Source organism: Myodes glareolus, chromosome 9 (assembly GCF_982192425.1).
Source record: "Myodes glareolus chromosome 9, mMyoGla1.1, whole genome shotgun sequence".
NCBI classification, from domain to species: Eukaryota; Metazoa; Chordata; class Mammalia; order Rodentia; family Cricetidae; genus Myodes; species Myodes glareolus.
In genome coordinates, this window is record NC_142034.1 from 39642695 (window position 1) to 39663489 (window position 20795).

Consider the following 20795-nt stretch of genomic DNA (forward strand, 5'->3'; position numbering starts at 1 on the left):
TCTGCCTTCTGAGTGCTGGAATTAGAGGCATGTGCCACCCCGCCCCCCCCCCCAGGCTTTGTATTTCTTTTCCGACACAATGGTGTCTTCATAGCCATCCAGGAGAACAGGACCTGTCTAACTCATTCTGAAACTGAACTGGGTGTGACTTAACTAGTTTCACAGTAAGACGATAACAGCTCCTAGAATTTGACAACTTGGTTTGTTTTTTGTTCTTTCCTCTCATTTTAATATGAAGAATGAATAGGGCCAAACAGATTGCTCAGTGGATAAAGATTCTTAGAGTTGGACCTGATAAACTGAATTTGATGACTGAGGTCAGATTATTGAATAAGGAAAAAAAAAACACATGAAAAAATGTTGAAAATCCCAGCTCTTGGGAAATTGAAGCAGGATTCCCACAAATTCAAGACCAGCCTGCTGAACTATATAGTAAGCAAGCTCCATGCCAGCCTGAGCTACAGAGTGAGACTCTGTTTAAAAAAAATGTACTTTATTTAACACACACACACACACACACACACACCATGTGAAGAGCCTAGAAAATGGTTTGGAAGTTAAGAGCGCTTGCTGCTTTTCCAGAGAACCAGAATTCAGGTTCTGACGCCATTCTTAGCTTTTCTAGGTGTGCATGCACATGACTCACGCACACAGACACCATTTAGGTGTTCTTTGCAACGAACACTTGCAGGTAAAGACACATGGACAAAAGTGTTCACTAAGTGATTCACTGTGTCACACTACAGCTTCTGGCCTCCATGATGAGATTTTTCCTTTTTCTTTCTTTCTTTATTCTCTTAAAATTTATTTTATTCTATTTTGGGGTGGAGATGGCAAGGGCAGAGGGCAGATACAAAGGGACAGAGAAATGAATGGGATCAAGATGCATGGTCTGAAGGACACAAGGAAAATATATATTGGGAGGAAGGAGAAGAGAAGTAGCAAGAGATATAGAAATCTGAGGGGGAAGATATAAACTTAACTAAGTGTAATAACTCTTGCCTATAATTCCAGCACTTGGGAGGCTGAGGCAGGAATACCAATTATGACTTCTAGGCCAGGCTGGGCTACATATGTGAATTCAGTCTTGTCTGTGCTAGAGAAAGTGTCCTAAAAACAAACAGACCAACAGAAACCAAAGCCAACCAGAGCTGGGACTGAAGCTTACTCGGCAGAGTGATGGCAGAACCCTGCTTCATCTTCAGCACTGTGTAAACTGGGGTCACACCTGTGACCTCAGCCCTCGGGAAGAAGAGGCAAGAAGTTGGGACGTTCAAGGCCAGCCTCAGCTACGTGGGACTGTGTCTCATAACCACAAATAAGATCTTGGAGAGGGATGACTCAGTCCGTAAAGCACATTGCAAGCATGAGAATCTGAGCTTGAGCCCCAGCGCTCACGTAGAACTGGGCATGATAGTGTAAGCTTGTAGTCACGGTGCTGGGGAGGTCGAGACAGAAGAATCCGTGGGGCTCCCCAGCTAGACAGCTTGGCCCAACTAGTAAGCTTCAGGCAGATGAGCATTTCATCTCTCAAAAGAGCGGGGCAGCATTTCTAAGGATGATTCTAAGGTTTGTCCTCTCATTTCGACACATAGGCACACACACGCTGAAGGTCATCCTGGGATATGTATGTAGTTCAGCACTAGCCTGGGGTACATGTAATATATATGTATATGTGGAATAGTTTGTACATGGAGGAGGGGAACATCCGGCAGTTGGAATGGGTTTCACGCTCTTGGGAAAGACGCAGGACAACACAGGACCCCACCATTCGCTGTATCAGCTGCTCCAGTCCCCAGTTCTGCTTTCTCACTGAAATCTGTCTAAGCAGGTCAGACTCTACTCAGAGCGGTGTCCCTGTGAGTGCGATCATTTTGTTCTCAGGTCCTTAATTAAAACCACATGCAGCTCCTTGGTAAAATAGTGCCTAGCCAGGAAATAGAGGCAGGAAGGTTGGGAGTTCCATGTGATCCTCAGCTACACAGCAAGTTGGAGGCCAGCCTGGGCTACACACATAAAATCCAGTCTCAAAAAATTAAAAATTAAAAAAGACATAGCCAGGCCTGGTGATTCACACTTGTATTGCCAACTCCTCTGGGAGGCTGAGGCAAGAGAATTGAAAGATCTTGGTCCACTCAGAGAGTTCCAGGTTCTGGGTAACTGGTGAGAACCTACCTTTCAAAATAAAAGTTACCTTTACAAAAGGGCTTAGTTATATCTCAGTGGCATAGCACTTGCTGGTGAGGACCTTGGTCCAAATCACAGTATCAGGAAAGAAAAGGCTTAATATCAGATCTCCTTTAGGAATCCTGAATGTTCCAAACTCATTTCAATGCTATATTCTGCTGTCCTGAAACCCTTCAGGAATGGCTTATTAGAAGGATTTTGGGGATGCTTAAGGCTGGGTTCTCTTTATCAGGTATACTGACAGAGGCTAAGTCATTTAATCATAAGCCTGGGAGAGCAGATGCCCTGTGTAAGCTCGCTGGCAGCCAGTGAGCATGAAGAAAGCTGGGAGGGCAGCAGAGGAGCTGGAACGTGGATGCTGTGGGCTCCAGCTCTTTGGAGACTGTGTCTCGGCTTTCACTGAAGAAGGCAGTAAGGTCATTCACAACACTCGGAGGCAAGGACTTTGTCTTCATTTGCTGGGTTGGACAGATAACCCATTTTATGGAAGTACAAAGTGAATCGCAGAGGCTTCTGTCTGTGTCAGGTGCAGGGCATGAGGGTAGCTCAGTCGACCCAGAGCTTCCTTCACTGTCCTGGCATATATTTGATTATAAAGTCTCCGTGAAGATACGAGTGTGAGGGCTTCAGGAGGCAGCCTGTAATGATTTGCAAGAAGGAGATGGTGGTGCAGAAGACAGGAGCGGGTGCTGTCCATCAGAATGAGCGTAGCCCAGCTGATCCCAGTCTTTCTGTATATGTGTCCCTGAGTCTGTCCCTCTCTCATTCCCGCATCACCCAGTTAGGCCAGTCCGTGAAGCCATGCAGAGTGTGGCATACACCTGGTTTAAATATTTTAAATAATCCAGTTCCACCCTTACTGTGTTTGAGTTTATGGCCTATCAGATTTTGCATGCATTTTCTGAATGCCTATATTATGAACGTTACACAGTTTTGTTTACAGGTATTCTGCCTACATGTACGTATGTGAGCCATGTGTGTACCTGATGCCCTAAGAGATCAGAAGAGGGGGTTGGAACCCTAGTTCTGCTTCCTCTGAACGACCTTAGGAGAATCACAGTCCTCTCTAAGTTTCAGATTCAACATCTGAAACTGGAAGAGACTCGTTCTGTGTTCTGTCTTCCTTCGGGAGCGCTGGGAAGAGCAGATTGGGTAATGTGTATAAAACTGATACTCGGTGTGTGTATACACATACATACATACACATAGATATATAGTTTTGTTTGCTTTTCTTTGAGACAGAGTTTTTCTGTGCAGCCCTGGGTGTCCTGGAACTCACTGTAGATCAGGCTGGCCTCATATTCATATATCCACCTGCCTCTGCCTCCCTGGTACTAGGATTAAAGGCATGTGCCACCACTGGGTGATACCTCCTATTTTTTGATACAAGACAACTGTGGAGTCAGTTCTCTCCTTTCCCCACGAAGGATCTGGGATCACCAGGCTTTCGGGCAAGTGTTTAACCCGCTGACTCATTTTCACGGCTCTGGTCTCAGACCCTCTTTGTAGCTGAGGATCACCTTACACCTCTCATCCTCCTGCTTCCATCTCTTGAATACGGAGATTACGAGCTTATGTCACCAATTTATAGCCAATCATATTCATGGAAGAAGTTCAATCATTTGCTGCTATGAGGTTATCTTTAATTTTGCTCTAAGCTATTTAGCTCTCTTCAAGTCTTTGTTTGTTTGTTTGTTTGTTTGTTTGTTTGTTTGTTTGTTTTGAGACAAGATCTCCTATGTAACTTTGGGTGTCCTGAAACTCACTGTGTAGTCCAGACTAGCCTTGTACTTATAGAGATCCACCTACCTCTGCCTCCCAAGTGCTGGGATTAAAGGCACCTGACCAAGTCTATTTCTTTTAATGTTCAGTTGAAATGATGCTGCTGATAGGAGCAAAACTCTAAAAATATTAATCCATCATCTACTATTAGAATAATCAGGATTATAGAAGTATTAATATAAGAACTGGAGAGATGGCTCGATGATTAAAAGCACTGGCTCCCCTTCCAGAGGACACAGGTTCAAGTCCCAGAACCCACATGATATGATGGCTCACAGTCATTTGTAAACCCAGTTTCAGGGATCTTACACATCATCTGATCTCCATTAGCAACAGGCATGAACTTGGCACACATACATATGTGCAGGTAAAACCCATATTCATAAAATTAGAAAATACCAACCTAGCCCCAAGAGGACAAATAAGTTCACTTGACTCAGTACCCTGATAAGAAACAGTCTGTTGCTAGGCTGCAGGTACTGTTCTTAATTACTATTGTAACCTGTGCAGTTGATACAGATCAAAAAGGAATAGCAGGGGTGTGTGTGTGTGTGTGTGTGTGTGTGTGTGTGTGTTGGTGATATTGCTGAGGATCAAACCCCTTTAATGCACCATCTTTGAGACCAATTCTCAGTGCTATAAATCTACAAAAACGGACACCTCGTTTTGTTTAGTGCACAGGGAACAACTGTCGTATGGCTTATTTTGTTTGTTTTTGAGACAGTCTTACTGTGGTGCCAGACTGAGGCTTTGAACTAGATCCAGTGGGAACCTTGTCTGCTCATGTTAGTGAGTGTCTGGGTGTCTTAGGGAAAGTGCCCATTTATCACTTTCCACTATCCCAAAGCTGAGTCTAACCTGGCTTGGCAATCTGGATTAATCAGTCTGGTGAATCAGCCCTGTGGTGACAGCTCAGACACCAAAAGGCACTCTTTATAATCATGTCAGGAAACCCAAACATAAGGGGAAAGAAAGTTGCTCTGCCAAATCTTTAAACTGGGTTGAAGCACAGCAGATCCTAAACGCTGCTGTATCTGAGAGTTACTCAGGGTGGACACATGTTATAATGCTAAAGATTTTACAATTAGGAGGAACCTTCCTAAAGAAACATGCTTAACTAGCCGGGTGGTGAGTGGTAGTCCACACCTTTAATCTCAGCACTCAGGAGGCAGAGGCAGGAGGATCTCTGAGTTACAGGCCAGTCTGGTCTATAGAGTACTCTTAAGGCCAACCAGAGCTACACATAGAAACCTTATTTCAAAAAAAAAAAAAAAAACAAAAAAAATACAAAACAAACAAAAAAGGGGAATGTAAAGTTTACAATATTAGATACAAACCTTGGCCAAGGTCCATGGTCTTGAAGTGTTAGTAACACACAATAAATCCACCTCTGCTTATAGAGCTTGTTCTTAAATTTTATCTTTATGTGTAGGCTGCTTGCCTGTGTGTACACCATATGTGTACCCAAGGGGGCCAGAGGGCATTGTAACCCATGGGACTGGAGTTACAATGTAGTTGTGAGCCACCTTGTGTGGGTGTTAAGAACTGCTCTTAACTCTTAACCACCTCTCCAGCCCCCTTAGGGAACTTATTAAAAGTTTAAGAATAAGATAAGCAAGTGTGTGTACATGTACATGCCCCAGTGTACTTGTGTGTGTGTGTGTGTGAGCACGTGTGTATGTGTACATGTCCTGCCCCAGTGTACTTGTGTGTATGTGTGTATATGTGCTTGCCCCAGTGTACTTGTGTGTGTGTGTGAGCACAAGTGTGTGTGTACATATCCTGCCCCCAGTGTACTTGTGTGTGTATGTATGTGTGTGAGCACAAGTGTGTGTGTACATGTCCTGCCCCCAGTGTACTTGTGTGTGTGTGTGTGTGTGTGTGTGTGTGTGTGTGTGTACATGTCCTGCCCCAGTGTACTTGTGAACCTTCTTCGGTTTTCTCCTTCAACCCTGTGGGGTCTAAGGACAGTACCTAGGTCCTCAGGCTTGGTGGCAAACACCTTTCCCTGCTGAGCCATCTCACTTGCCCGCCCTGAGCGCTGGACTATTTGAATACCTCGCTCGAGGATGGACCCCAGGGTCTTGCACACATCCTGAAGTTTAGAGGACAAATCCATTACTGTGGCATCCCTAAAGCTGACGAACGGCAGCACCATTAAGAGGCCTAGGGAAAGAGACTGTACCATTTAAAAGGTAAAAGAACAAGAGGCAACTCCAAGGGTTTAAAATTCTTTCCTTGGTCACTTCTTCATGCCAGCTTCAGAGAGCACTACCATGAAGAGGCAAAACTTTCCAGATCATTCTTAGTCAGTCGAACAGTTTGTTAAACCAGGAAGTCTTGCTCAATTCTCTCTCTCTCTCTCTCTCTCTCTCTCTCTCTCTTAGCTTGGAGTTTCATTTGTTCAGCTGACATTTATCCCAATGACACACTTTCTGTTAAAATATAGATCAATGTTTTGTAAAATTTGCTACTTCTATAATTTGTTACCAATAGTTACTAATTCAAAAGTGAGTGGGCAAATTCTTGAAGAAGCTGCCCCCTAATGGTAATGAGGGGCCCCATTGTTCCTGTTGACCTGTCTTAGAATCTTCCTGACTTAGCTTCCATCCAATAATTTGTTTCCCGGGGTGTGGCCATCTACCCTTTTCACTTTTTGCCCTCTGGCATCAAAATTCTCTTCTGCCCATGATGTTCTCTGCACCTATCCCGGCCTTCATCACGGGCTTGTATAAGGACTGGGAAAAGAACTCCGGGTCCTCTGAATTCTTGCACTAGGTTAGAACTCACCCTGTTCTTGTCAAATGGGTCTCCTGTCATCGCCACTGCACCTACGCCCAATGGTTGTATTGTGTTGGGAATTCTTCCAGTCACCATGAATAGACAATGTGCACTGCCATGAAAGTCTTGCTGTGAAGTGGCAGAACTAGATAAATCTGTTTGCTTCACCTCAAAAGACTTGGGGCAACCCCAGGAAAGGTTGGAAGGCAATCTAACAAGTCAGGACTCACTGGCGCTTAACTCTTGAAGACAGCATGAGATTGCTGTCCTTTGTACACGGCCTTGTCCACCAAACTTTCTTTACTAACATTTCTCTTCAATATCCAGGACCCATCATCAACAGCTCCTTTCAGGTAGGCTGGGGAGCTAAGCAAAGGGCTGGGGATGGATTAGCTGCATTGGTTAGCCTGAACTAACCTGAAGGCAGTGGATGGGCTTGATTGTTGTAGAATATTACTGTAAGATGTGTTACATTTGTTTATGCTGTGGAACATTCGCTTAATAACGCAAAGGTGAATTGCATTCTTTTATGCTGCATTTCTTTAACTCTGTGAAGCTGTGTTTCTGTGCCTGTCTGAAACACCTGATGGCCTAGTAAAGAGCTGAACCGCCAAAGCAAGGCAGGAGCAAGGATAGGCGGGGCCGGCAGGCAGAGAGAATAAATAGAAGGAGAACTCTGGGAGACAAAAAAGAGCAAGAGAACACAGTGGGGCCTGTCATCCAGCCATCCAGGCATCCGGCCATCGGGCCATCCGGCCATCCGGCCACCCGGCCACCCGGCCACCCAGCCACCCAGCCACCCACGGAGTAATAGTGAAGGTAACAAATACAGAAGTAAGACAAGTAAAACCCCAGAGGCAAAAGTTAGATGAGATAATTTAAAGTTAAGAAAAGCTGGCAAGAAACAAGCCAAGTTAAGGCCGGACATTTATAATTAAGAATAAGCCTCCGTGTGTGATTTATTTAGGAGCAGGGTGGTGGACCCCCCGAAAAGACCAAAAACAACCATCGATATATGATCAGACCGACCGACCTCATTAGTAACAGGATTAGCAATACTACAATCCATCCAGGCTGGGCCCCGCCCGCCCGCACGCGGTGGGGCTCCATCCCACGCAGACTCTGGGCTGGGCAGCCGGGTCCTCCCCTCAGCTCCACGGCCTCCAAGTCCCCTCCCTCTGGGCTCCGCATGGAGGGCTCTGGGGTTCGGGGCTGGCTGGCCGAGACCCCGGAACCCGGGAGGAGTGCCGCCCGGAGCCCTTCGGGAGGACCCGCGGTGTCCGCCCGCTGCTGGCTGCCACTCGCCGGGCTGAGTCTTGGCTTCCGACCACGGGCTCCGAGAGGGACAAGAGCACGTGGGAGGCGGGTGCTGAGGGCCGGGTCTGGTGGCTTGGAAAGTCTTGTTCCTCTCTTGTGGAGAGAGGTGTGGGGCGCAGAGGCGCAGGCTGCTGTGCCTCTCACTGTGCCTTTGTATGGGGAGAGCCCAGGCCGGGCAGGTGCTGCTGTCCCCTTGTCAGTTCCTGCTTACAGGATTTGAGGGTTTCTATGAGGGAAGGAAGTAGGAAAAGCTACTCGCCAGCTCTCAACTCTCCCCTTGGCGTTCCTCTGGATGGTTTGGGGCAGCTGTTGGAGATAGGACAGAAGGTGATAGGAAGCTAAAGATTGCAGAGGAAAATGGGCGTGGAGATTCTGCCCGCGTCTGGGCCGGTATTATTTTGGAACTGAGTATCCGGCAAGTGAACACTTGGAATCAGCTTTAAAACTCAGGGGTTCTATGTAGGCTTTGTGGGTTTTTCTAAAAGCATACAGGCGTATATGTGTTCAGGGGAAATAATTTTAGATGGATGTGTTGGGAGATTTATGACAAATCAAGAGACTTCAGAATTTCCTGATTCCATGTCTGCATAAAGTGTTTCAGAAACTTTCCAGTGTGCGGAATAAATCTCATGACCTGGCCTTTGCTCTCAGGAGCTGATCTCTCTTGACTTTTCTGTTTCATTTTCCCCCTCTAATCCTACAGTTGATGCTTGGAAATATGCTTTCCTTCGTTACATAGTTGACTCTCTTAGGGGGTGGGAATACTCTAATTTGTTGTTTCATGAATGAGGATGCCCTTGACATCTGTCTTGGATTTCTGTACCCATTTGACAAACACCTGTTGGGAAAGCATCGCTGTCTAAGAGTAGGGTCCGTTTTAGCAGTGCAGGTAGTAGGTGCCTGCTTGCTGCAAAGGAGCAAGTCTCTTCCCACTTCTTTGGCGTCTGCTTTATTTCTAAATACTACTTGAGCTTTAACAGGAGTGTTGGTGTGACCCCAGTAATAATTATCAAAACCTGTGGATCAGTGAAAGATGTCAATAGTAAAATACTAATTTCCGAAGCTGCCTGTGTTTATTAGTGTTGTAGAGGCTTTGCTTATGTTTTAGTAAAGTTGTATAGAAATACATCAGAGATAAGATTAAATTGGATTTTGAGATTTTGCTGTTGCAGTGGTGTTGGTAGGTTTTGTTTGGTTTGGTTTGGTTTTTGTTTGGTTTTCTCGAGACAGGGTTTCTCTGTGTAAGGACGAGTTAATCAGCCCAGCTGATTAACTGTAAAGATGGAATATACAGAGTCTGGATTCTATATATTTTTTCTTTGAATTTTTTGACTGCAGAGAGACATTTTGGGGGTTGCTAAGCTAAATCAACATATATATTTTAAAGGTATCTTAACTTCAAAATTTGAGTCTAAGGCTATGTTGCTTTGAAAAAGAGGTTCTGATTTTATTTCCACAGAAAATGAGAATCTGTGGATTCCTTCCAGACTAATGTGGTTTGATGGAACAAGGTCCCCTGAAAGGTCTCCATAAACTCTAAAAATACTTTGCCCAACAAACAACAGGAAGCAATTTGGAGAAAACTATACCCAAATTCTCAAAATGATTATTTATAAATGTTTGTTTTTGTTTCAAGGAGGCCACTTGGTCATTCTGGCCACTCAGCAGCACAGACCCCCGAAATAATCATATAGAAATTGTATTAATTAAATCACCATTTGACCTTTTAGCTCTAGATTCTTACTGACTAACTTTTACATAATAGTTTAACCCATCTCCATTAATCTGTGCATCACCACGAGGTAGTGACCTACCAGCAAAGTTTCAGCACATCTGTCTCTGGCAGAGGTTCCATGGCTTCTCCTTACTCCGTCTTTCTTTCTCCCAGCATTCAGTTTAGTTTTCCTCACCTATCTAAGTTCTGCCCTATCAACAGGCCAAGGCAGTTACTTTATTAACCAATGGCATTCTCAGCATATAGAGGGGAATCCCACATCACGTTTTCATTTAAAGGGGGTTGATTTTAAGTGATTAATGATCACAGTCAATTTTTAAAAAAAGAGGATATGATAATAGAGATGAATATTTTGCATTGGTATGGATGTTGGTCTATTGATAAATTTTTTTTCAAAGTAATTTTATTAAATTATAAAAGTTTCCATGTCCGCCCCTCTTCCCAGCACCCTCCCACTCCCCCCACTCCCTCTCCTCCTCCCTCTTCGTCCCTTAGGGCAGTCAGGGTTTCCTGCCCTGTGGGAAGTTCAAGTTCCTCCCCCCTCCCTCCAGGTCCAGGAAGGTGAGTATCCAAACAGACTGGATCCCCAAAATCCAGTATATGCAGAGGAAACAAGTCCCAGTGTCATAGTCAATGGCTTTTCAGAAAGACTTCGGGCCAGCCACATTCAGAGAATCCGGCCAAATTCCGAGAATCTGGTTAGATCACGTCCTCGTTCAGTCCCAGTCCAACTGGCCTTGGTAAACTCTCATTAGATCCGTCCCCTTGTATCAGTGGGTGATAGCATCCCTCGCAGTCCTGAAATCCTTTTTCATGTTCTTCCTCCTTCTGCTCCTCATTTGGACCTTGGGGGGCTCAGTCCAGTGCTCCAATGTGGGTCTCCGTCTGTATCGCCATCCATCGTCGGATGAAGGTTCCCTCTGATCTTGCCTTTCTTGCTCACGTTCTCTTTCCTTCTGCTCCTCATTTGGACCTTGGGGGGCTCAGTCCGGTGCTCCAATGTGGGTCTCTGTCTGTATTGATACAAATTTAAGGTCAACTTTCCAAGCCACCAGACTCGGCCCTCAGCACCCGCCTCCCACATGCTCTTGTCCCTCCCATTGGCAGCCCAGGGTCAGAAGCCAAAAGGGGTTGCAACCCACAGGTGAGAACCATTGCCAGACTTAAGTGACCATGTAACCACTAGACACGAAGGCAGAGTTGGGTGGCCAAGAGAGTAAAGACAGTCACGATTTTTTTCCTTCCTCCCTCTCCCTCCCTCTCCCTACCCTAGCATTGTCCTTAAATATGAATTAGCCCCTTTATATTTTAAGTAAATAATTTTATTCTACCAGTGAGAGCTATTTCTTCCAGCTTTTCTACCCTTATCATGGCTGAAGGAAAAATGGAGGTTACATGGACCCTCCAATGCTTATGACACTTTAAAAGTATAATTGTGGGGGGAGAATGTCTTTGTTAGGTTTCCTAAGATCAGATAGTATATATTTCAGATGTAAACCCTAAAATTTTGTAAACTTTACCTTAGGATATAGATTAAGAGAAATGACTTTGTTACTTGGTTAAGGTGGATTTTGACTCATAAAATTAGATTGTTTTCAGAAATTTAATAATAGAATTTCTGTATGTTGGGCTGACCTTGTTTGCGAATAGTTTACTACATTGGATTCTAGAAACAATGCAAAGATGAGTCAAAGCGTGGAGGTCACTGTAGGTCATGAGTGGGACAACACTATGTACCATAAAGGAGGCAGAGATACTGCTGTTAAGGTTCCTTTCTTGTCTTGTTTTTAGGCCCTCCAAGTGGGCCTTGGGGGGATAAGATTGGATCTTCTATTGTGCTCAAACTGCAGGCTTCTCAACTCTTCCCTGGAGGGGCAGCGGTAAGAAATCATTTGTTTTTTTTTGTTTTGTTTTTTTTTTTTGCTTGTTAAATTTTTGTGTATGTGATGTGTGATATGTATATATGTGTGTGTTCATATCTATATGGGCATATATGAGTGCAGAGTGGAGGCCCAGGTGTCAAAGGCCTTCCTTCACCACTCTCTATTTACTCTTTAATTTTTCTCATATTTTAGGAATATAATTTACATTCTATGTACAGATACTAAACTGAGATCTGGAATGATACTAGGATTTGATTTGGAGAAACTCTGGAAGACACATTTTGGCAGTGATAGGGGTAGTTTTCATATCTCGGAGTAGACTGGAAGCATCCTCAGAGGAAGACTTGTTAGATGAAATTAGACGTCAGCAGTGCCTAGGGAGTGACCTGGATCACTAGGAAAAGCCTTGATCTCAGGTCCTCAGATGTCTGCCTGCTGTTCATTTCTAAGGGTGCAGAGATAGGATCAGTAGCCACCTTTATCCCAAGCATGCTAAGGGATAAAGAAATATCGAGAAATGATTTATCCTTGCCAGTTCTTTAGATTGTCATGTGACTTTTTAAACTAATAATTAAAAGAACTACCCCTCCCCTTTTATGCACTCGCACATGGGGAGGGGAGGGCCCCACACACAGGGAACAAACATGATAAAACCTTTTGAAATAGGAATGACTATTGTCTTGAGACTGAATACTGTAGATTTGAACCCTTTTTCCTCCAACTGTCCAGAGGATTGCCATATCTTTTCCAGACCTGCTGGGTCAAATAGTTTAAAAGGTTGAATTTGTTCTTGTTTGAATGGAGAGGCTGTAGTGTTCCCCTTGGAGCTGAATACAGAGACATTTAGGGACCATGGAATCATGACTCTGCGGAGACCAATAAAACCTCTTCTTCCATTTCCAGAGGCTCATACAGGATGAATTATGGTTAAGAGCACTGACTGCTCTTCCAGAATTATTTAATTCTGGAAGAATTTAATTCCCAGCAACACACAGTGGCTCACAACCATCTGAAATGAGATCTCTCATCTTCTGGACTGCAGGCATACATGCAGACAGAACCCTAAATACAATATATATATTTATTTAAAGTTTGAATTATTTCTCAGACCTCTGGCCCCAAAGCAGGCCTGAAAACATTGGAGGTCTTTTGCCTGTGTGTTGCGGTGAGAAATCTTGTCATGCTTCTCCCTCTCCTTTTTCCTTTTCCTCTACTCCCACCCCACCTTAATCCTTGTCTTTTTGTAGCTAGATCTCTACCCACTCTCCTTGACTTTTTGAGTCTAAGGACCCGAAATGTTAGCCCATGCTATAGCTGAATACTGTTATCTCCATGGACTGATCAAGCTTTTATATTATTCTTCTACCCCAGCCAATCTGCCTTCAATCTTTGGTAAATACAGTAGCTTTAAAAGAAGGTATCATAGAGCCAAGTGTGTGGAACATTTCTGTAATCCCTGCACTGAGGATGCAAAGGCTGGAGGATTGCAAGTTCAAGACCAGTCTCCACTACAGTCAAGTATCAGACCAGTGTAGACTACACATCCTTTTTGAGAGTGGGCAGAAAATTGACATTAGCTCCCATAGGTGATCTCAGGTCATTATTGTCTATTGTAGGTCTTCGTGTGGATTGGCAAGAAAATGATTTTTCGAAACGCATCTTAAATGTTCCACAGGATCTGTATGAGAAAGGCTATGTGAAGGATGTGGATGATGGACTGGGGGTAAGTACTGACTCTAGGGGTGGGCAATTCTAGATACAAATATGGGGACTTGGGGTCTGATTCATGACATACACCCTTGCTAGCATGAGGGTTGTAAGGCCAGGACAAGTGTGGAGTGGGGAAGTGACCTTAAACAGTTTAGTTTTGAAGGGACTGGTCACCTGCAGAGGATTTCTTGGGTGTTAATTGAGTTTTTTAAGGAGATACTGGTTTTTCCTCTCTGCCAGCTGTTAGTATGTGAGGGATGCCAGAAGCACTGTCCCTTTCCCCTTGTGGATCAAGACAGAGAGGCGAGGCACGTAGATGTCAGCCCATCAGCTTTATTGTTGTAGAGGTATTTGCGCAAATGGCTTATGAGTATAGCAGCAGTGAGATTTATGGGATGAACGGGGAATTAGCTAGGCTCCTCCCTCACTCTCTCAACTGGCAGTGCTAAATAACCAGACTTCCCTCCACAGAGACAGCTTTTATCCTTCAACTTATTATATGACTGAGAACTCAGAAAGAGCATGTGTTCAGTGCTGTGAGCTGCTTTCAGAGGAAAAGGCTGAGCAAGTATGGCCCGATTTCTCTTTCCAAATTGGCCAGTCAGATAACTTTTCCCTGGCCTGGCCTCTTCAGAGGGTTTTCTTTTGCAGACATGACACACCGCAAGGTACTTTTCTCATCATAAACTCTAGGTCTGTGTGTTGTCTAATAATGTGACTGGAAGGGAGGACGGTTCAGGGAGAAGAGTCAATGAGAAAGATGGGGAGAGAAACAGCAGACAACCGAGGCACAGATTGGTGAAAGAAATGCCTACTGCCTGAAATGGAGCTCAAGTGGGAGATGCTGGCACTTTCTTTACACATGAACAGAGGTGGTTGATGTAATACCCAGGGTGAGAGGGATCCGTGCCCCAGGTAGGTGGCAGGAGCAGTTGAGACTTCAGCTCCACTGTTGATCACTGAGTAGAGTCAGAACTAATGATCTTGTCTCAAATTCCAAAGAGAAAGTCTTCCAACTTCCCAAGCTAAATGTGTTCTAATTGCTAATCCCCTTCCTGACCCTGGCCTGCTAGACACTAAGATCTTGGCCCATTCCTCTGAGGTAATTCTCTTCACTTGCTTGTCTTCCACGTGCCAGGACTCAGGCTCTTCAGCGAACACAGCACAGCAGAATCTCTCCACTCTGAGTGCACACACATATGAGCTCACGGCTCCCTGTCTGAGGACTGCACGTGTACTTTATCTTCTCCTGCTTCTCTTCACAGAAGTGAGTGACAGGAAGCTTTCGGATGTACTTCTCTATTTCACTCTCTAGAAAAAGAAGCATTCTCTTCTCTGCTTCAAAGCCAACTATTTGCTCTTCTTTTTCATCTAAACCAATGAACAAATATCCTCCGTCAGTGTTGGCAAAAGCAGACACAGTTTTAGGGAGAATTTCTTTAACTCGCTTTATGAGGTTACCTGTTTTGTATGATTTATATTCAACATTCTTGGATTCACTAAAGGAGAATTTTGCCATTTCTGTGAGTTCTGCCCGGTTAAAAAAAGCCGCAGCCCGCTCTTGCACATGCAGTTCTTCTTGCACGTGGAGCTCTTTTTGTCCGCGGGTGCAGAGGTCTCCTCGCACATCTTCCCCAGGCCTTTTGTCAGACAACATTGTTTTTATTGGAGATCTTAATCCAGGGTCCTCCAAGTCTTTGAAGAATTGCAGGGCATCACACAAGTCCATTTGAACACAGGAGGTCCCATTTCTCATGTAGAAATTGGTTGCAACGGTGGTAGGCTTCAAACCAGAGTTTCTCAGACTGCATGATTTCACAGAGATAAAAATGCAGCGCCCTTCCTGTTTGAAGTGTAGATGGTTCTGTGCAAGTGGCAGAATCCCCTTGAAAGAGGTCTCCAAATCTCCTATTCCGTGTTGGTTGTAATTATAGTCTTGACTTTCAATATGAGCCCTGACCTTACCTCCTTGGGAATTCAGCAGAGCACACACAGCCATTAAAAGGTTTCTATGCTGTTGTTTCCTGCAACAATTCTACGTTTCCTCCATACCTTTTTGAATTTTTGCTCTTAATTTTCATCCAAACCAGTGAACAGATATCTTCCATCAGTGTTGGCAAATGCAGATACTGTACAAGGGAGAATATCTTTAGCTCATTGCAACAACTTGTTTCAAATAATTTACATGCAACATTTTTGGATTCCATTACTTTGGTTAAAAAAAAATCATCAACCAGCTCTTGCCCGTGGAGGAGTTGTTCTTCCTGCCCGTGGAGGAGATGTTCTTCCTGCCCGTGGAGTCCTTCTTGCACATCTTCACTGGGCCTTTTGTCAAGCTACCTTGTTTTTATTCGAGATTTTATTCTGAGGTTGTCTATGTCTTTGAGGAATTGCAGAGCAGTACACAAGTCCATTTGAATACAAGAGGCCCCTTTTCTCAAGTATAGATTGGTTTAATGGTTGCAGGCTACAAATCAGAGATACCCAGACTGCACGATTTCAAAGAGAGGAAAAAAGTCCTTTCTGCTTGACATCCTGGTGGTTCTGAACAAGCAGCAGAAATGCCGTGAAAAGAGGTCTCTAAATCTTCTATTCCATGGTTTGTGAAAGTATAGTCTTGATTTTCAGTATGAGCCTGACACACAATCGAGAATTAAGCAGAGGACACACAACTCATAAAATACTTGAAATCTGTTGTATCATGTGAGAAGCCTGCATTTCCTCCCTTGCTTCCTACCCAGGAGCCAGCTCATGTTCATGGATTTCTTCGTGCTCGTGGAGTTGTGCTACGGACCGGCTCAGGGGAGCCACTCAGACCATAAGGGAATCAGGGCGAAGGCATAGGAGAAATCAGAATACGGCGAGGAAAGTGGCACACAGACACTCTCAATGTTGAGACATGCTGTTGTGCTTTACTTATTCAGTGCGAGGTTTTTATATTATTACAAACAAAGAACTTGGCAAAGGCATACATCATCAGATCATAAAATAGAAAAGAACAGCATAAAACAGTTTCACAAAGTGAATCTTTAAAGATGCTTTGGCATGAGTACAAGGACTTTTGCTTCCTCATATTTTGTAAAGTAAATTCTTTTTTCTTGTCTTCAGAGAGACCACTGCCCTTGAGCTAGACCATCTTTATCAGCTTGCAGGTGGCTAGCCGATTTGAGCTAAGTGACCTTGTGTGTCTGGGTGAGAAAGAAAAAGGCTACTATCTCCCTGGGAAAGCTTTCTGCTAGGAAAATTCTAATACATAGTCTTGAATCTCTCTGAAGTTTACTTTATATCACTAACTTCAACTCTCCTCCCTTCTCAATTCTCAGGCTCAGATATTGTCAGCTTAGGCTAGGTCTTTTTCTTTCCATAAGAAAGGTTTCATAGGCCTTCTATTTACAACTGTACATATTTCTCAGGCAAATGCCTAAAGCTTCTTTTAAGGCTTTAATGAATACTGGGGCAAAGCTCAAAAATGTCCTCAGCAGTCTTGTTTGTATCCGCAACTGCCTGGAATAGTCTGATCTGTTAGCAATATGCAAGGATCACAAAGAACACACAGACAAGGGGAAAAGACAGACATATGGCTCCAAGGACAGCCAAGTCGAGTCAGTACTAATGGCGACTCAGGTAGCATTACACCACAACTGATTGCCAAGGGACCGTCTGGAACACACAGCTCCTAGAAGCACAAATCCCAATCCTTCCAGCAATATTTGCCCATCCAGTCAGCATTTCTGCTACACTGGCGAGACAGCCGTGGATGTCGCAGAGCTGTCGTTCCTGCTCCAGGAGACTTCGTGCACAACACTTCTTTATATCTTTGAAGAATTGCAGCACAGAGCACAATTTGAACACAGGAGGCCCCTTTTCTCAAGGACAAATTGGCTTAATGGTTGCAGGATGCAAACCAGATATCCAGACTACATGATTTCACACAGATGAAAAAAGGCCTTTCTGCTAGTCGTACTGGTGGTTCTGAACAAGCAGCAGAATGGCCTCGAAAGAGGTCCCCAAGTCTTCTATTTTGTGTTTGGGGAGACTATACGCTTGACTTTCCTTTATGAGCCTTGACTATACCCCCTCAAGAATTCAGAGCACACACAGCTCTTAAAATGCTTTTATTCTGTTGTATCATATGAGAATCCTTCATTTCCCTCCTACATTCAACTCAGGAGCCACCCCCTGCCCGTGGGGTCCGCCTTGCCCGTGGGGTCTGCCTTGGAAACCTTGTACATGGAGTTCTTGCAAATCTTCACTAGGCCTTTTATCAAGCAATCTTGTTTCTATTGGAGATCTTACTCCAGGGTTGTCTGTTTTCAAAGAATTGCAGAGCAGTAATCGAGTCCATTTCAATGACGGGTCCCGATTTCCCATGTATGAAATTGGTTTAATGTTGGCCGGCTGCACACCAGAGATAATTCAGACTCCATGATTTCAGAGATGAAAAAGTCACGTCCTTTCTGCTGGAAGCCTAGGTGATTCAGCACAAGTGGCAAAATAGCCTTGAAAGAGGTGTCCAAATCTTCCCCTATTCCGTTTGTTGAGATAATATTCTTCATTTTCAATATGAGCTTCGTCTCCTCTAGAATTCAGCAGAGCATACACAAGTCTTCAGATTCTTGTATTCTGTTTAATTCTTTAGCAGGAAATGGATGGCATTCAGACAGATGCCTCTAGTTCTGCAGGCAGTGCAGGTTGGTAGGAAGGCATAGAATGGCAGGGGGCACAGGAGTGGCAGGAGCTACCTCCTGGGAAATGGATAACCCTGGAGCATTCTGTGCTAGGATGATGCTTTGCCTCTCACTTGGAAAAACATGCTCTCGTTCTGGATTAAAAAAAGAAAAAGTCCTCCAAAGCTCTCAGGTTCTTAGATCTCTTTAGTTCAGGGATGCAGTTCCTTCCTGCCTAATGGCAAATTTCCCCTAACTTCCCATAGAGTAGGGTCTCCGAGAAGATGGAGCATCCTTGGAGGGACTTGGAGCCCTGTACAAGTCTGGGCTGTGCATAACCTTTTCTCCCTGCCTCACTGGCCCCTACTTGACCATCTCAACCCAACCCAAGCAGCCCGAGGGACTTTGTTCTCATCCCATGCTCCCAAAGCTTCCAAGCTCTCAGCAGCTGTGAAGGAGGCTATGCAGGTGCCAAGGAGCTCAGATTCCAGGAAAGAAGACAAAGCAACCTGGCTCTTTAGATCTCTGGGTTGCACTGGAAACCCCACACCTCACTCCAGAGCCAACAGAGTGAATTCTGGGTAAAAAGCATGGCTAAAGATGGGGAAAGAGAGGGCTAAAGATGTTGAGATGGAGGATGCTTGTTGTGTGATATGTTGTTTCATACAAATAAGTCTTGCCTGGAGATCAGAGGGCAGAGCTGGCCACTCATTTACCAAAATGGCCAGGAAGTGGGAGGCACATGCCTTTAATCCCACCACTAGGGAGGTGGGGACAGGAAGTGATATGGCTGGGTAGAGAAAGGAGTATAAGGCAGGAGGAGACAGGAGCCTGGCCCATTTGTTCTGAGGATTCATAGAGGTAAGAAGTCTCTCTAGTGGCTGCTGCTCTGCTTCTCTGATCTTTCAGCTTTCACCCTCAGTATCTGACTCCAGGTTTTCATTGTTAAGACTAATTTGAACTGCACCTCATATGGCGTTCTGATGTGGGTCCAAATTGCCACATAAAGCCTGAAAAAGCTTAAAAGATTCTAAACACAAGAATGAAGTCAAGCATGACTTCTTGGTAGCTATGCTTTCTCTGGTGCAATCTGTTTGTGGTGGGAGGAGGCATGACTCCTTTAAGAGATGTTATTTCTGACTTAGTGTTAGTGACAAAAACAGGTGGCTTTTGAAGAGGTCCTACTACTAAACACTTAAGTGGTGTTTGTCAGTATTTTATTGAGTATATTTACATCAATATTCATGAGTGAGATTTTGCACACCTACTCCAGTGTTGTCTGTGTGACATGATATGTGTCATTACGTGTCCTATGGGACTAGGCTTCCTGGAGGTCAATGGCAGATGACCTGGAATTGGCGGCTCTTGAGGCATAGACAGGTTTCTGGATTAGCTGGCTATATGAGATATGGGCTTTGCACAATCTCTTTCATAATAATGATAGTCTTTATATATACAAGACAAGGATTATTTCTTCAGGAACAGCTCTGGGATAGGGAAGCACAGTATGGGAATATATAAGACTACAGCAGAACCTTTGTCATACACAGGGTGTATGATGAGCAAGGGAATAGATGGATTAATGTTGATGGACAAAGACTGTTATATTATACTTTGAACTTTATGGATAGGCTTGCTAGATCCCAACCCCCATGGTGTCTGCTGCATTAGAAGGTACTAAAAAGTATATTTCAGCAGGTGCAGAGAGCTGATTAGGCATATTTGGTCACTAGATGAGATAAAAAAGGGGGGGTTAGAAAGAGGAAGCACCATGATAGCGATAATGAGACAGAAACTTTCTATTCATAAGATGAAACTACTTGTCTGAGGTTTATGTTCCCAAGGACAAGATTTTCTCTTCTAAGGATGCTTATGTCTAATATCTGTCCCTGATAATATGCTTTTCTTCAATATCGCTGATGTGACTAAAAGAAGCTTTCATACTGTGCCAACCAATGATATATGACCTTCTGATTTGTTCTTTGTTTGAATACTATATAATGAAAACATGAATTCGGTAAAATCGCAGCAGATTCCAAACACTCTCTTGTGTGTTGTGTCTGTCTGTCATTTGCCGAACTTGTGCCTTCCTGTGTACCAAGACCCTGCTTCTCCCATGGTCTGAGTGACTCCCCGAGCCGGTCCGTGGCAGGTGGCACCCGAACAGGGACCTTGGACAGGTAATTCCTCTTTTCTTTTCAAGGTAACAAGTAGGCTCTTCCCAGGAATCTGCAGTTCCGCCGCTAAAGGATTATGGGTTAAGTGCAAGTAATCTTGAGGTAAACCATGGGGCTCACTAAGTCAAAGCAGGAAAGAAAGTTATACTCAGTATTTAAACATCTAATGGCAAGTAGAGGACTGAACGTATCAGAACAGTCTTTGGGGGATTTCTTCACAGATATGCTCCTTAAACAATTGGCATGGGAAAATGCCAATGCTCTATGCCAGGACATTATAAGGCCCATCAGAAATACATGAACCATACAGGACTACATTAAAGCCTGTACAGACGCCTCACCAGACATAGTCCTAGGGATGGCCTATGCTGAAGCAATGAAAGGACAGAAGTTCAGCGTCTATGTTAAGCAAACCTATGGAGGAGGTCAAAGGAACCCTTCAGCTCCCACTTGTTATAAATGTGGGGAATAAGGTCATGTATAAAAGAATTGCCCCGGGGAAAGGAAGGAGGGCAAAAGAGGCCCTCCCCTAGGTAATTGTCCAAGATGTCAAAAA

The 20795-nt window shown here is 44.2% G+C and overlaps 1 pseudogene; it reads right to left on the bottom strand.

The window, feature by feature from the left end:
• Nucleotides 1–2443: 2443 nt before the first annotated feature.
• On the bottom strand, nt 2444–15709 carry LOC148120845 (schlafen family member 1-like; annotated as a pseudogene).
• Nucleotides 15710–20795: the final 5086 nt, after the last annotated feature.